The sequence below is a fragment of the Rhipicephalus microplus genome, chromosome 1 (assembly GCF_043290135.1).
Source record: "Rhipicephalus microplus isolate Deutch F79 chromosome 1, USDA_Rmic, whole genome shotgun sequence".
Lineage (NCBI taxonomy): Eukaryota > Metazoa > Arthropoda > Arachnida > Ixodida > Ixodidae > Rhipicephalus > Rhipicephalus microplus.
The window spans coordinates 270,990,590-271,006,495 of record NC_134700.1 but is presented as its reverse complement, the minus strand read 5'-3'; the positions used below and the strand labels follow the sequence as shown (position 1 = coordinate 271,006,495).

The 15,906-nt window shown below is 45.0% G+C and overlaps 1 protein-coding gene across 1 annotated transcript in view; it reads right to left on the bottom strand.

The window, feature by feature from the left end:
* Positions 1 to 15,906, bottom strand: part of LOC142767283 (corticotropin-releasing factor receptor 1-like) — a 252,161-nt gene that overhangs the window by 50,617 nt on the left and 185,638 nt on the right. The gene's annotated exons all lie outside the window — the stretch shown is intronic.

The window sequence follows — 15,906 nt, the reverse complement described above, 5'->3', positions numbered from 1 at the left end:
CCCGGCTGTTGCGCTTCCTTGAGGTTGACGTCGAAGGTGACGCCAAGTCCGGACTGCGTACGGTGGGGCCTGGATCCATCGCTGCCCGCAGGAGAGCGATGATCCCCGGATAAAACGTAAATTCACACAAAAAACACCAAACGAAATAGGCAACGTTCGGTAGAAATACACTTCGTCGTCCAAATTGTAAGATTTCCAAATTGTAAGCTTGTAAGATTTAGTGATGTAGCAGTGGCGTATACTTAAAGAGATGAATACAAGCTCACTGCTTGTAATCTCCATGCGTCCAAATTGTAAGCTTGTAAGATTTAGTGATGTAGCAGTGGCGTATACTTAAAGAGATGAATACAAGCTCACTGCTTGTAATCTCCATGCGTCATGACAAGCGGGGATCCTGCTTGTCGGAAAAATAATGCCGTTGATGAGATGTACTGCTTCATGTTAATCGGAATGACTGACAGTGCGGCGTGCGATGTTTGCGGCACCGATGAAAATATCGAACACCGGCTGTTCCACTGTCCTCGATTTGCCTCAGACAGACAAGTACTTGCCAACGCAATGTGCCGACTCTATGATATGTCTCTTTCTGTGCAGGTGTTATTACAGCAACGTCCACATACCTAGAGAGCCCACAAGGCAGTGAAGCCCTCCTGTGTTTCCCGAGAAAGACGGGTTTGTGTGAACGCCACTGACATGCGGTGAAGTTATACACGCTGCAATGAAATTACTGTCAGTCTCCTTTTTTTAAAGACGATAGTCCTTCTTGGGGACCTTCGACGGAAAAAACTTTGGTCCGTCTGTCTGTACATTTGTCTGTTTGTTCGCCTTAGCGATACCTGAAACGGCACCAAACGGCCAACCCCATTTGCAGCGCCCACCAATAGCGTTCATAGTTGTGCGATTGTCAATTAAAAAGCAATTATTTCGCATATCTGAGGCGCCATAACAACTCTTCGAATTTTTGTATGTCTGCCTCTATACCAGAAGAAGCATACTCAAGTAACTCCAAGGAATGTAGCGTTTAACGCGCTGCGCTGACAGTGCAACGCGATGCTCGAAAAGGTGTTTCCAACGCTTTGCTACGACGCCACGGTGGTGGCACCTGCCCGTCGCTTTGCGTTCTACACCTTATCACCTCCGAGACTGGCACGCATTTTTCTCCGCGGGCTGCACGCTTTCGTTTAACTGCCAGATGGCGCTTGTGTCTAACGTGCCTTAAATTCACTGGAAAATGTTTTTACCAGTGACTCTAACGTGCCTCGATGCGCTCGTTCGCCTCCGCTGTACGCTCGAGGCACTCTAACGCAGCGCTTCCAGAATACCATTCACCGATTTTCTTGCGCAGAACATCAAATAAACGTTTTGTTCACTCTCTCCAGACGCAAGAATATTGTCTTTCGACTACATTTGCGGTATAACATGCAGATTTGGAACCATTTTTTATTTTCCTTCTCTTCGCTCTTTCTCATGTTTCTTGCCCCCTTCCCTTGTCCCCAGTGTAGGGTAGCCAACCGGATGTCTTTCTGGTTAACCTCCCTGCCTTCTCCCTTTTGTTGCTTCCTTCCTTCCTTACTTCATGCAAAGGAACGCGTAAAACTCGTATGCAAACCTCAATTACACATGATATTGTTACAGCGAGCTGTGATGAAATGGTTTTATTTACAGGAGGTGAGCGATGGTCGCTCGCGGCAGCGCACTGCGATCGTGCCAAGACTCTTCGTCTTCCTCTCCTTCTCTTCTCTGCCTGTTACTAGTCCGTTACATTCCCCCGCGAGCAGACTCGCCAGTAGGGCGAGTTATGATGCACAAGGGGCGTAGAAAAGTTTCATGCGAGCAATGCGAGTGAGCTGCGTTCTGCTCGATCGTCGGCCAATGGACAAAAGACGAGCTATTAAGCAAGTGAGCTGGCTGAGACGCCCCAAAACTACAAATGGGCCTGAATATTGTGACAGAAGCTTTTGACACAATCCACGCTTACGTTGCTGTGTCCAAAGCAACACCAAGTCACCTTTTTTGAATAATACCGTTTCGTGACGGTCGTCGTATCGTTCCTTCGAACGACGTTGAGAGGCCAGAGCCCGCAGACGAGCGATTAGACGGGCTTTTTCCGCGAGGCACAGGGTGTTCGATACAGAATTGTCATTGTGTAGAATGAAGGGTAAGAAAGTGTCTAGAGAGCTTAGTGGCAACCTGGCGTACAACAAATAAAATGGGCTGAAGTTCGTTGTTTCATGTTTCGCAGTGTTGTACGCGTACGTGATAAAAGGCAGCACGTCATCCCAGTTCTTGTGATGGGAGGAAAAGTACATGGCAAGCATGTTGAGCGTTCTGTTTGTACGTTCAACAAGACCATTTGTCTGCGGATGATACGGCGTGACATGGCGGAACTGTGTCGTGCACATGTGAGGTAATTCTCCAATGGCATCAGCAGTGAACTGGCGGCCACGGTCGCTGATAATAACACGTGGTGGGCCATGGCGAAGGACAACGGAGTGGAGCAAGAAGACTGCCGCCACGGAAGCAGCGGTGGAAGAGGGAGTGGCGGCGGTTTCGGCATACCGCGTAAGATGATCCACGCAGACGATTATCCAACGGTTCTTATTGTTAGATAACACAAATGGACCCAGAATGTCAATCCCTACTTGTTCAAAAGGCATGCTGGGTGGTGTTAATGACTGAAGGGGACCTGGTGTTGCGGTGGTCGGGCGCTTGTGACGTTGGCACGTCTCGCAGCTAGCGACGTAATGCTTCGTTGTTTCGTACATCTTGGGCCAGTAAAAGCGTTCCTGTGTGCGGTTGAGTGTTCGTATGAAGCCGAAGTGACCGGACGTCGCATCGTCATGCATGTCACGTAGAACATCGGAGCGAAGGCTCTCGGGGACAACTAGAAGAAAACGTGCTCCATGTCTGGAGTAGTTAGTTTTATAGAGCAACTTGTGTCGGACAGTAAAGCGACCGCTGTGTTGGGAGGCACGTGCGGCGGCAAAAAGAGGATCCAAGTTGAGATCGTTGCGTTGTTTTCTCTGGAAATCAGCCGCGTTGGGGAACGTGCTTGTAACAGAAGCAAGGCAGTCGTCAAAATTCTCAGCATCGCAGTCAGTAGTCACAAGAGGAATCCGGGAGAGGCAGTCTGCGTCAGCGTGACGACGGCCACTCTTGTACGACACCGTAAAGTCGTATACCTGAAGTCGCAGCGCCCAACGTGCGAGGCGGCCAGAGGGGTCACGCAAACCGACCAGCCAGCATAACGAATGGTGATCGGTAATTATCTTCTTCCCCAGGGCGATTCAGCAGTGGAATTCGTTACCAGATTCGGTTGTGAAAATCAAATCGCATACTGACTTTTTAGAAGCAATAAAACATATAGTGCACTCTGATACCATGCGCTAAGATTGTGAATATGTGTGAATTACGTGCTTTGTAACTAGGCTATTATATTTAGTATGTGTTTTATTATGCGCAAAATATGATGTGTATTTCGGCAGTGATGCTCTCTCTTTTTATTTTTCACTAACTTCTCTGTTTAGACTATATGCTTAGCCATTACAATATATTTGTTGTATGTGCTCTGAAATGATGTGTTCCAGTAGTGAAGGTTCTTTTTCTTATGTTTCTCTTATGCACATTTCTGTTTTATATGAGTCAACTCCACTCCTGTAATAGCCCGCAAAGGGCTGACAGTATCAATAAATAAAATGAATGAATGAAATGGCCTCCCGTAAAGACAACAACGAAACTTCTGTATGGCGAAAACAGCTGCCAGACATTCCTGTTCCGTAACTGTGTAATTGCGTTCAGATTTACTCAGGCAACGGCTGGCATATGCCACGACATGCTCTGCGCCATTGTGACGTTGTACAAGCACCGCTCCTACGCCGATACTACTAACGTCCTTGTGGACCACAGTCGGGCTAGATGGATCGAAGTGACGCAACAGTGAAGCTAACGTTAATACAAACTTAAGTTGTGAGAATGCTGCGTCACAATCTGGTGTCCAGTGGAAGGCTGCATCCTGTCGCAAGAGGTTTTTCAGCGGGTACACGATCTTCACAAATCCTGGAACGAAACGACGGAAATATGAGCATAGGCCGATAAATGAGCGAAGTTCTCGTGTGGACTGCGGTGGTCTAAAAGAGCTCACTGCTTCTATCTTGGAAGGATCGGGTCTGATGCCATCTTTGTCGACCAAGTGCCCCAGCACCAGAGTTTGACGTTCGCCAAAGCAACATATTTTGGAATTCAGAACCAGCCCAGCTTTTTCGATGCAGTCGAGAACAAGACTGAGATGATTGTTATGTTCCTCAAACGTGCGGCCAAAGATCACAACATCGTCAAGGTATAGCACATACATATCTCGCATTTTAGGCCACGTAATACTGTATCCATAAATCTTTCAAAGGTGGCTGGAGCATTACAAAGGCCAAAAGGCATGACATTAAATTCAAATAGGCCATTCAGAGTTACGAAAGCAGTCTTTTCTTTGTTGCTGGGTTCTATAGGTATTTGCCAATAACCGGACCGCAAATCAAGCGTTGAAAAATAGGAAGCGGCATGCAAGCAATCTACGACGACATCAATCCGTGGTAAGGAATATACATCTTTTTTCGTCACATTGTTTAGACGCCTATAATCTACGCAGAATCTTCAGGAGCCATCTTTTCTCTTGACAAAAATTACCGGGGCTGCCCACGGGCTGGACGACTCTTGCACGACACCTTTGTTCAGCATGTCCTTTACTTGTTCAGCGATAACTTTGCGCTCAGAGGATGACACTCGGTAGGGCTTTTGGCGGATGGGGTGTGTAGAGCCTGTGTCTATTCTGTGACGAGCGCAGGACGAGGGTAACTGAAGGGGTGCATCTCTATGTTTGAAGTCGAAAGCAGCAACATGTGGTGTCAAACTCCGCTCGGATGCTGGCGAAATTTGCGTCTGGTCTTACGCGAAAAACGGTCCCTTGGAAATAAGTTGGTGTCCGCAGGTTATATGAAGCACTGGGTCTTGGTGGCGAAGACATGGCTGGTGTCCTTCGTGATTGGCGGCGTTGTTGGCGGCAATATCGAGCGATATGCCCAGTGAAACCACAGTTGTAGCACACGGGAGGGTCACGGTTTATACTATATTCATCGGAACGAATCCTGGGCCACTGCTGTCGGCGAGGAAGTTTGTTATCACGCGAAGAACGGGTTTCTGCAACTCTTTCTGCCACGGATGACGACTTGCGCGCTTCCTTGCGAGAGCAGTAAGTGGCCACTGGATAATGTCACTGCTAATACACCTTGGGAATCATCATGGCTCTGGAACTACTTGAAGTTGAACAATTTAATCAACAAATGAAAACATCGTCTGATCTGTCACTACTTCATCTAAATTTTTGCAGCCTGCAGAAGCACTATGACGAACTGCATGTCTTGAACGCATCATCAAAGCACTCACTCCACGCGATTGCACTATCTGAAACCTGGCTCAGCAATGGCGCTGATGCTCCTTATCCATTACCAGGCTATCAACTCGAAATAGCTAACAGATCGAATTTATTGTCAGACCAACCAACTGCGCACTTCATTATCGCACGGGGGGGGGCATTTTATATTAACGCATCAGTATCCTATTTTGTCAGGCGTGACATTGGTATTACGTCAGATTTATGTGAAAGTTTGTTCATTGAAGTTCAACCTGATCGTACCACAAAAGGCTTACTGCTACACAAGACCAAAAAAACCTTGATAGGGGTTGTATACAGGTAATCGCTTAACAAACCCGGACATTTTTCACAAGAGCTTGGAAAACTACTCGACACCTATATTGAACCCAACAGTCATGTCATTTTACTGGGCGATATCAATATCGACATCGCTCAGAAGGACTCTACTAATTCTTCTATGTTGACCTGATCGCTCGCGAAGGTCTGCTGCAATTAATAACATCTGCCACTCGTATAACAAGCTCGCGGCAAAGTATACTTGACCACATTGTAACAAGCCATTCATCACCAATCTTTGTAACGGGCACCATTTCATGTGACATCACTGATCATCTGCCAGTGTTTGCGATATCAAATCCGGCTAACCAAACAACGAAAAATAGTCAAGCGCACATTTTATGACAAGAAGCAGATTTTCAACTCTTTGGCAACAAAAAACTGGCAAGATATATATTCTGCAACTTCAACTGCGGAAAAAATGTAATGCTTTTATCAACATCTTGCAGAGACAGGTGACGGTTGGTGAGACCACTATCACTGTTACAAGAACTAATTTTAAACGCAAACCATGGATAACGGCTGGCCTTTTGCGCTCCATAAACCACAAAAACAACATGTACAAAAAGTTAAAACGGCAACCGCATAATGTCAGCATTTACGCTAGGTACAAGCGATAAAACCACCTTAACAAACTATTGAAAATTCCGAAGCATGGCTACTTCAGTTCAAAAATAGCACAAGCTAATAGTCAGTAAGGCGACGTGGAAAGTTATTGATGAAGCCCTCAATAAAAGAAAGATGGATAGCAATGTTACAGCAATTATTGATGGTAATGACATTATGGTTAATAATACCGCTATAAGCAATGTTTTTAATGATCACTTTGCAAATGTAGGCACTATCAGTAACACAATTTCATGCAACAACACTTGTTGTAGCCTTCCTGGAGGAAAAGACGCGAAATCTATTTTGTTTTATCCAGCAACCAACGATGAAAGAAAAAAATATTTCTTGCACTAAAAAACACCAAGTCAATAGGTGACGACGGCGTATCGGTTCAAATTTTAAAACACTTATCTACACTTATAGCTGAGCCATTAACATATGTCATCAATGATATTTTTGCAACTGGTTGGTTTTCTTCTAAATTAAAGGTCGCCAAAACAATGCCCGTGTTTAAGAAAGGCGACAAGATGAAAGTAGCAAATTATCGTCCTATCACCATATTGCCAGCATTGGTCAAAGTTGTTGAAAGGACAATATATATTAGACTGAACAAATTTTTTGAGAAACACAATCTATACGCACCTGAGCAGTACGGCTTCAGGAAGGGAAAATCGACAGAACGTGCACTATTTAACATTGTTGAAAAAACAAAAGAAAACATAGAAAAAAATTGCCCGCAGCTTCCCTCGGGGGAACACTGAGGAGGATGCGGAGCATATAATTGGTTAACGGGGTGTTAAAGTGCGATTTACTTGGGTCGATGGCTAAATTGGTTAACGTGGTTGTGAAATGGGGTGTTAAATTGCGACTTACTTGGGTCGATGGCTAAATTGGTTAACGTGGTTGTAGGAGGGGGTGTTAAATGAGTGAACACGTACACACGTATGCGAAAGGGCGGCGCTGGTCGAAGGGACGTCGATCATTGTGTTTGTGGATTCGTTGGAATTCATTTCACCGCGACTTTGGACGTCGACGCGCCGTACAAACCAACCGACGAGCGGCAACTGAGCGAGCGAGTGCCGACCTTGAGTATATATACAGCGCGACGGCGCATGCACTGTCAGCTGTCGAATGTTCGAGAAGGGGGAGAAGCGCAACGGCGCGTGCGCGCGCGTCAGCTGCCGATGTTCTCGAAGCGCGACGGCGCATGCGCTTGCGTCAGCTGCCGATGTTCTCGAAGCGTGACGGCGCATGCGCGCTACATTATACAGCTAACGAATGTTCGTGAAGAGGAGAAGCGCACGCGGTGTGTAGAGGAGGAAGGGTGCACAGATGGTGGAGGAGTGAAGCGCGCGCGGTGTGTAGAGGAGGAAGGGATGCACAGATGGTGGAAGAAGGAGGAGGAAGCTTGCGGATGGCGCCGCACTACAAGCCTCGAGTATTAGATGCTCCGCATCTAATAAACTACTTACAATGGGTATTTTCGTTGACCTCACGAAAGCGTTTCACATGCTTGATCATGACATAGTACGAACCAAGCTAGATCACTACGGAATACACGGGACAGCGCTAACGCTTTTGTCGAACTATATGAATAATAGAGAGCAATATGTGTATGTGAACGGTATGTCGTCATGTCGATGTATAACTAATAGAGGTGTTCCGCAACGTTTGATTCTAAGGCCATTCTTGTTCTTAGCTTATATTAATGATCTGCCATCCACAACATCGGAAGATTGTATCCTTTACGCCGATGACACTAACATATTTGTAACAGCAAAAAACGAAAATATCCTATACCATAAAGCAACAACAGCCTTACAAAAATTACCATCTTCGCTTAATGCAACAAACTACTCGCCAACAGCTTCAGGAGTAATTACATTATCTTCGCCCCCCCCCCCCCCAACACCCACCTTACATTAAGTAATCAGCTTGAAATGAATAACACAGTACTAGAAAGGTTTAGTAATACAAAATTTCTCTGTGTATACTTGGACGCACAACTTTCATGCCACACACACACGTACATGACACAACACTGAAGATATACAGAAAAATACCTATTCTTTACAGGCTACGCTACATTTTTCCTATAAAAACAATGTTAACATTATATCATTCCTTCATACATTCACACATCACATATGCCATAGTAATTTATGGATTGACCTACCTTACACTGAAACCCCTCAAAGTAGCACAGAACACGGCTGTGCGTGCCCTTCTCTCCATACCAGAAACAGACTCAGCTTCCTGTGCTTATAGACTACCAAACATTCAACCCGTCACAGTTTGCGTCAATTACCGTGTTTTACTACTTGTCTACAAACTTTTGCATAATGCTGTTCAATGCCCGTCTATAGCATTACCTTATCAATCGCCCACATATTCCTTACGTTCTACGTTAGGTAAACCGTTATGCATACCTCACATAAAGACTAACTACGGATCACATTCATTTTCTTATATTGCATCAAAACTCTGGAACATTTTACCTTGTATCATCACAGCATCCACATCATTTCATTTGTATGAACAATGTTTTCGCGATCACCTGCAAAACTCACAACAGTAATACATGAATTAGGAATATTATTCCAATTTCTCTGTGGTTATATGTATTTTTGTATTGCTATGTATCAATTATATGTACTTATTGTATTTCGTTGCACTTGTATGCACTTACCATCTGTTGGTAGCTCAGCAGTACCTATTACTGTTAAAAAACGGACGCCTGCAACTGACTTGACTGGGCTCTGGGGTCCTACCTGTATAATAACCTGCCATTATATGTATGATACACAATAAAACTGATTGATTGATTGATTTGGAATCAATTGTATTCGTCGTAAGTTGCATCTTGGTAGTAGGGTCGGTACTGTCCTTGCCGCAGCGGGACGTAGTCCGGCTGAGAGTTCTGAGTATAAGAACGCGGCTGTCCTCGTCGTGATCAAGCGTCATAGGCAGGGTCTCTATCGTATAGACGTGGCTGATACTCAGGTGTGGCATCAGAATCCTCAATGCCCTTCGCCACTCGGTGCGAGGAGAATGAAGCAACGTTTCGCTCGAACTCTGGTGGCTGATAGGGGGAATGAATGCATGGGCGGTGTGCCACTTGCGCGTAGAGGCCGAGTTATTCACGTACAATTTGCCGGATCGTTGATGCAAGATCAAACGCCTGGTTGCTGTCTATACTCGCGATAGTCGTCACATTGGCTAGCCTGCCAAACTTCCGCGTGATGCGCTTCGTCTTCAGTTGCTCAGAAGTGCGGCAATGGCGAATGACGTCGGGGACAGAGGTCAATTAAGGGGTCTTTTGCGATGAGGAAACTGTAAACATCCTCGGAGATTCCTTTTAGAATGTGCCCGACTTAGTCTTCTTCAGAAATTCTGGAGTCAATGATCCTACATAGCTTTATGACTTCCTCAATGTAGGTCGTGCAAAGTTCACCTGGCACTTGAGCGAGTTGCATTAGCGTCTGTTCTGCTCTTTTCTTTTTCGTTGTTGGGTCGCCGAAACGCTCTTTAATCTCATAAACAAATCTGTCCCACGTCGTTAGCGTTTCCTCCTGATTCTCGTACCACATTATTGCAATATCCGTCAGAAAGAACGCGACGTACAAAAGCTGAGAAGCGGCATTTCATTTGTTGGCGGCGCTCACACGTTTGTTATGAATGAGCCAAGCTTTGACGGCTTCATCTGGTCTGCCGGCGAAGGGATGAGCATCTCTGAGTTGTGAAGCCGAACTGGTCTGCGCAGAAGTCAAGAGGGGTCGGTGTTCATCTGCGTTGTGGGACATGTCCAGCCCAGATGGATTAGGTGGAAGTCCAGCAAGGCGACGGCTCCGTCGAAGAACTTGCGGTTCAACCTCCTTCTTCGGGTGTCGATTGCCCAGCACCACCACCACAACTGTTACAGCAAGCTGTGATGAAATGGTTTTATTTACAGGAGGTGAGCGATGGTCGTTCACGGCAGCGCACTGCGATCGTGCCAAGACTCTTCGTCTTCCTCTCCTTCTCTTTTCCGCCTTTCACTACTCCGCTACAATATTATAGTGGCTACAAACGATTGGTGTGTTCCAACTATAAAATGCACTGCACCGATAAAATTTAAGAGTATATCAGAATTATAAAGCTGTAAAATATTATGTGTTTAGCTGACATGCCTTGGTAATATACATATACTTTGAGCGGTTGTTATCCCGGCTGCGGCGGCTGCATTTCCAATGGAGCCGGAAATGTTGTAGGCCCGTGTTCTCAGATTTGGGTGCACGTGAAAGAACGCCAGGTGGTCGAAATCTTCGAAGCCCTCCACTACGGCGTCTCTCATAATCATATGGGGGTTTTAGAACGTTAAACCCCACATATCAATCAATATGGGCCGTTGTTGCATGCGCAGGCTTTGTGTCGGCGCTGCAATGAAGTTCTTTCAAGAACGGTGCAAAAAAGTGTTGTCGCGTTGAGCAGGCATGTGGTTGAGGCCGCCTTTTCTGCAGTTTCTCTCATCTGATTATTATTACGATAACAATTACACAGACAGACTCGACACAGTTTTGCCATCACCGTCACCGTAATGTCCCGTATAAAGTCCAAAATGAGCAGATTGCCCAGTGCATCGTACGTTCTACCGCAGGTGTGTGCACTCGAGCGGGGGTGACGAATGTTGTTGAAACTGAAATTAAACTAGTCGACCCTTTTCCGTCGCGGCGCATGCGATTATTCCCTCCTCCCTCCCCCTCCCACTCCCGGCTGCGTTAGACTGACCATCGAGTTTTGGGACGTTAAACCCCACAAATCAGACTGACCATCAAATGCTCAAGCTGAGAAAAAAACACCCCTCCGAGCGTAAAACGACACGACGACTAGAGTGTACCCCTTCTAGTACACTTTAACGAGGTAGGGTAGGAGAATGCTCGAGAAGCATCTGTGAACTTTCATTTTACGAACGCGGTCGCCATAGCCGGCGCGTACGCTCTCTCGGAAGCCATCAGCAAGTGGCTCGTAAACCCTTGTACGCGCTGCCTTCGCAACCGAATGACTGATGAGGCTGCGCGAAAAGTGTGCTTGAAGTGGCCGTATTCCCTGTATAGCTGCCAGCCTCACTTCGTATAGGATTATAATTTGTTGCTATCGCATTCATTGCTTCGCCCTCGCGAGAATTTTGTGCACTTGACTTGTTTTTATTACTATACGTATTGCTCTTGCATATAAAAGCGCAAACAAAAGCGATAAACAAATAGTATAGTGATTGCCTTCGGAAGGAGACACTACACTGACCAATTTGAGAACTAGAGATTACGCAAAACAAGGACATAAAGAAAAAAAGGCGGAAATAGAGAGTAAAACAAAAAGCCAGCAAAGCACATCACACAAAGCCTGAAAGTAGCACGGAGACAGGCAGGGTTCTTTGTTTCTTTTAGGTTATTACGACGAAAGCTGTTATAAGATCACAAAAAGGGTCGCGCGTGCCGTAGTTGTCCGCCGCCGCCGGTGACCGTAACTAATATCGCAAGAAATAAAGAAAAAAAACAACTAAGGTAACTAAAAGACCAAGTACACAATGGTATTCGAACTCGATCGGTCCCCTGTGAGCCAGCCCAGTACTCTAGCACAGAGCCACGCCGGTGCTCCTTAACTCCGTGGCAAACTGGCCTTGGACAAGCTTGATGTCGGTAAAGAAATTGCGTTGATATGAGTAGTAACGTGTTTTAGAATAGCAAAAGAATACACAGGCGTCACACAATGCGATTTGAGTCACGTGTGGGTTGCCGAAAGCTTGTTTACTTGTTTCTCTGTTCTGGCTCTTACCCAATAAAGAGGATTAGCTAAGAAGCTGGCGGGTAATGCAAGTGAGCAATAAAGGACTATGCAGGATAACGGGAAAAGTGATTACTTTGTTCGTTTTTAACAGAATAGGGTAATCTTGACGCAACAAAAGAGATAAAAAAATTAAAAAAGAGAAATAAGTAGAATTTTCGGAATGACTTAGAATTATTCATATTACATAATTCTTCTATATTTACCAGCTTATTACAAAAGCTTCAGGCATAATCTTTAATCGTCGTTAGCCCCAGCACCAAAAATTACACCAAGTTCCTATAACAAGCAGATATAGCACGCTTCTCCGAAGAATGACGAAGGATGAATGCTCGCGTAAACTGTACAAAAATTATGATTTTTTTACGGCGTATAGTGGGTACTCTGCAAGTGTACTTGTTGCAGTTACCGAGAGAGTGTTTTAAAAGAGGCTGCAAAAAGCCGCTTTTCCAGCGTTTTGTTTTTTCGGTCCTCCTCCTGGTTCTTTCTTGTTCCCTCTTACAGTTTTTTCTCTTTATTTATATTGATTTATATTTTCTTTTCCAGATTTTTTTCTTTTTCACTCTTTCTATTTCTCGCTTGCTTCCTCTTTCAATTTCTGTACGTGGTTTGTGTTGTGTTTTCCTAGTAACACTAGTAATGACCGCGCGTAATGTCATCATAATGCGATCAAAGAACAAGAAGACTTCCGTTTGGCGCGAGCGCGTGCTCAATATGCTACAGCTGGGCATGCTACATGTGGTTTCGCCAGCGTTAAGCGAAGACAAGACAACATACGATGGCATGCGACAGCCCAGCCCCCTAAACGCCTCCACACTTCGAAAGCACGATCATGATTATTACCTTACCAGGACTCGCACTAAGTTTTCCCTAAGGTTTTCCCTATTCCACACTAAGTTTCTCTATGTCACCTTAAGTTTTCCCCACGTCACACTAAGTTCTCCCTATGTCACACTAAGTTTTCCCTATGTCACACTATGTTTTCCCTATGTCACACTAAGATTTCCCTATGCCACACTAAGATTTCCCTATGTCACACTAAGATTTCCCTATGTCACACTAAGATTTCCCAACGTCACACTAAGTTTTCTCTACGTCAATCTATATTTGAACTTCGAACATACAGGCGTGTGCTGTTCTCGTTGCTATAAAAAACAAAAAAACGTGACGATAGACCTGGACAGACGTTTGTAAAATACCTAATGCGTTTGATAAATATCCCATAAAATTATGCCTATGAGATTCGTACCTACACACTTCTTGGACTCCAATGGCATTATCTCTAGCAGTCATCGCTTAATTGTTTCGCCTTGTCGTTCTTGGCAACAAGTTTTAACCTGCGGCTGATGATACTAGAGACCTAAGCTGACACTTCTCCTTTCACCTTCAATTCCAGCGCGTAACAAAGATAATTCAGGGAATTCATTCAAGTGACGACGCGTCACTGCACTGCTGGTAACAGTACTCCAGATGCGCTCGTGTTTTCAAAATGATCGTCTGGGCTCGCGTGGGCAATCATCTCGAGTATTTGGGTCGAGACCAAACACAACGCTACGCAGCAGAGTTTTCAGCGCTCGCACGACACGACGTGCGCACTGGAGAAGAAAGAAAGAATCGCAACACAAGGTGCAGATATATATAAATCCTACTGAAGCACCTTTTTCACTAGGACGACCATGCGGGCGACATGAGTGTATTCGCATTCCGCTTGCTCAGCCAAATTGAACGCGGATAAGTCGATACACCAAAAGCAATTCCACCAGCCGACATGCGCTTGAGTGGTCACCTGCCGGCCCACACTCCTACACCGTTTCCGAAGGCCTGCGTCGATGTTTGTGCCTGCATGCAGCAGCTACTGGCATTTTAACTCGATGCGTCAGCAGTGTTTCTTCGCTTCTCGCCTCTGGGAAAATGATCTCTGTTCCGCGTCGGCGAATATATTTCACGGCAACGACTTGAACGGTTGATGGCGATGCAGGTGAACATATTTTGGTTCCTAAATGTTTATTCTTCTTCTCTGCCTATTTGTGGCTCCTCATGGTCTTCTATTTATTTATTTACTTTGTATTTGCGCGCATCTACCCATGACTGTTTTTTTTACTTTGTTGGGAAAGGAGCCTCACATTAAATGTCTCCGAAAATCTAAGGTTAGGGTGGTGTCACTGGCTTCATGTTCATGTCAGCAGCGTGTGCGCGCACATGAAAAACCGATAAATTTTTTTCTCGAGAACGACTGAAGCTGCACATTCTGTTTTGGTTGTATTAGCTCGAATGCATTTCTCATTAATGTTGTCCTCTGAGATACACCGAATGAACTTCTGGAAGAACAAATCGAAACTTAAAATCTCGACAAAAATATACAGAATGGCAAGCTTCCTCATTTTTTTTTCGCTGTTTTTCGGCACAAAAGGCTGCCAGGTTGGACGAACAAGGTAACGTGCTTTGGAGCAAGTTTTATTTGTCCTTGTTAAGGCTTTGGACGATTTGTCAGCACTGAGGGCAGAAAAAATCATGTTCGTAGCATTGAAAATAATTCTATTCGGCTAAACTCATCTTCTTTTTCTCTCTTTTTTTTTGTCCTGCCCAAGAGCGAGGCCGAGTAAAGAAGAATAAAGCAAGCGTGGTTAGCACACGCGCTGCGGGCACGGAAGAACATGCACGTGAATCCGATTGAAAGTGCGTGAGCAAACAGAGCCAGAGAGCAATAACCGTACGAATAACACGAAAACGGGCTATGCTCCTCCAGCGTTCTATTGGGAGTTCCGTTGAAAGAATTTCAGGAATGCACTATTTCTTTCTTTCTTTCTCTCTCTCTTTCTTTCTTTCTTTCTTTCTTTCTTTCTTTTTCTTTCTTTCTTTCTTTCTTTCTTTCTTTCTTTCTAGGGCTTGTTTGTCCCGCTTGTAGTGATGTACCAACAAACCAGCTCAGCTAGTTGCCCTCTTGCTTCAAGCCGGGCTATCTTTTTAATGTCTAAGAGAAAAATCTACAGGCATCACAGAGAACGCCAACTTCTCCTGAGCACATGTGCAACTGACATAGCCTGATTATGGGCATATAATCCCTCTATAATGAATGTGGAGACAATGCGCGCCTGAAACATCGTCGTCCTTTGTGACAACTGTTTTTTCGTATGTATCTTCTAAAGCGAAAGCCTTTGTTCCCTCATCAAACTGGAAAATCACCTGTCGGACTCGGCAGCGCACGTCGGCATTGTCAGCACGAGTGATACAAAAAAAAAACAAGAAAACTTTCGACTCGTGAGAACATCACCGTATGACGTCATCATGAACTCACACATATTATAGATTTTCTGAAAACAAACCAGTGGGAACTCTGGCGCTGCGATCATTCAGCGACTACGAAAATTATGAGTAGTACACGGATTTGCCTTGTCTTCATACTTGCGAGCCTCGAATCGCACTTGTGGCTTCGTTTATTTTTTTGTTTTGGTTTTGTTTAAAAAGGAAAGAACGAATCCCCTTGGTCTTTATGACCCGATTTGAACTAGTAAGCCTAAAAGATTAAGGTGATGAAACCCAACCACTGAACATTCGTTGTTTTTTTTATTTCGTGAAAAAAACATCTCCAAGCCACACAAACACAAACGGAGCCAAAAGTACGAAGATTAGACAAATCCGTGTACTAACCATCTTTCCCATGTTAGAAGAGTGCACCTATGCTCGCTGAAGCGCTGTGCGTTGCAGCTCCCATGGACACT